The 2,011-nt window shown below is 34.7% G+C and overlaps 1 long non-coding RNA gene across 1 annotated transcript; it reads right to left on the reverse strand.

Annotated features, from left to right (window-relative positions):
- Window positions 1-670: 670 nt before the first annotated feature.
- LOC121224606 (uncharacterized) lies at window positions 671-1,761 on the reverse strand. Its single transcript, XR_005922187.1, has 3 exons — window positions 1,586-1,761; window positions 1,154-1,241; window positions 671-1,058 (listed from the first exon to the last, which is right to left on the reverse strand). It is a non-coding gene; the product is annotated as an uncharacterized lncRNA (long non-coding RNA).
- Between the last annotated feature and the right edge of the window lie 250 nt (window positions 1,762-2,011).

Consider the following 2,011-nt stretch of genomic DNA (forward strand, 5'->3'; position numbering starts at 1 on the left):
ACGACCCATTCCCAACATTCCATATAATACCATCTCAATATGACTCACTACACCAAAACAGGTTTTTAGCGGCGTTTTTTTAGGCCTTTAGCGGCGCTTTTTAGTGCCACTAAAGGCATTTGCGGCGCTTCCACAAGCGCCGCAAAAAATGCCGCTAACGACAACGTCGCTAACGTTTGCAGCGTTTACAAAAATAAGCGCCGCTAAAGGTCATGTTCTTTAGCGGCGCTTAAAAACAAAACGCCGCTAAAGAACATGTTCTTTAGCGGCGCTTTACTCATAAACGCCGCTAAAGAACATGATCTTTAGCAGCGCTTTTATCACAAACGCCACTAAAGAACATGATCTTTAGTGGCGCTTTCATCACAAACGCCACTAAAGAACATGATCTTTAGCGGCGCTTTTATCACAAACGCCACTAAAAGTATGATTCTTTAGCAGCATTTATGGAAAAACGCCGCTAATTTTGGCAAATTTGTATCATCCGATTTTTCATCCATATACAATCCTTCTTGTAACATAAAATCCAACCAAAAACGACAAATTTAAATGATACTTCAAATTCAATGAAAGATATATGATATAAATTGATAACTGAATTATATAATTCAAAATATTATTACAATAATATTAAAATTAACAATGTTAAAAATATTCTTACAATAACTAAGTTACTAAAACACACTAAAATGTTTACACAATCATCTCCTACAAACAGGTGCAGCAGTAACCACAAGAAAAAAAGAAGAAAAATACACAAATCCAGAAACAACAGTTTTTGACAATCACTTTTTCAGGAGTAATACCAAAAAAAAAACCCCCAGGTTTCAACAAAAATGACACATTACTTAGAAGTCTCCTTTGCTTTATCTTCAGTTTCAAATCTTAATTGCAAATAGAAGAATAGAAATGCATTTCAGATTCATCATATTTGTTCACATGACAAATCAAAACCCAATGTTCATAACTTAAACTACACAAAATACCAGCAAATGCTGCAAGCAACAGACTAGATCAGCCTGAATGTCCTTCTCTTGCAATAGGGTTTCCAAATTATCCTGTCAAATGAATGTGCTGTCAAGGGCAGGAGAAGAGAAAAGCATTGAATAGATTCAACCTTTTTAAAAGTTAAAGGCTAAACTGCCACTTTTACCAGAATATTTTTCTCTCTTTTCATAAAATAAATAACTTAGAGAACATTTTTCTGCATCAGCTCCGCCGCAGCAATACAAGTCGCAGACCTTCAATATTTACAAAAAGGAGTTAAAATATGAAAAATAAAATATACCCATTTGCAAATAGGAAGTAAGGAAGTGAGAGAACCAAATATTTCAATCCTTCCCAGAATTCAAATCTTTCAATAACATGACAACAGAAGGAGACAACCAAATCTAATTCAAAAGAGAACTCCACATAAGCCAACCTAATCTTTCAATCCTTCCCAGAATTCCTCATCTTTAGAGTAAATATTTCGGGAAAAGTTTACATACTTGAGAAATAGAAAAACAAAATTATGCACCCAAAAAAATTGAAAAAAAAACATTATAAGAAAACAACAATAAAGTGGATACAATTAGGGATTCACCAAGAGATTTCACATCAGATTGCTCAGATAAATGTAAATCTGCTAATTTGGCAACCTATCCCCTTCTATAATCGTGACGCATTTCTAGCAGATAAAACAGTAGGTAAGTGACCCTTCCATTTGTATTTAGATCTAAACACTTAACCCAAAATTACTCGGGGTTTTTGATAATATTAAAACCAATCTTCACGAGGAAAGCGTTATTGAGGTAGTCGAGCTTCTTGAAATTAAGGCCCCCTTGTTTTGTATCTTTGCAAATATCATCTCACCCCATACAAAATTACGAATGATCTTCTCCATTTCATAGCAGACTCCCTTCAAAATAACTATCGATTGCATAGCATAAATAGGAATAGCTGCTAAAATAGCTTTAGCCAACGTAATCCTCCCAGCTAGCGATAGCAGTTTAGTCTTCCACCCTGCTAA

This window comes from Gossypium hirsutum, chromosome D12 (genome assembly GCF_007990345.1).
Source record: "Gossypium hirsutum isolate 1008001.06 chromosome D12, Gossypium_hirsutum_v2.1, whole genome shotgun sequence".
Lineage (NCBI taxonomy): Eukaryota > Viridiplantae > Streptophyta > Magnoliopsida > Malvales > Malvaceae > Gossypium > Gossypium hirsutum.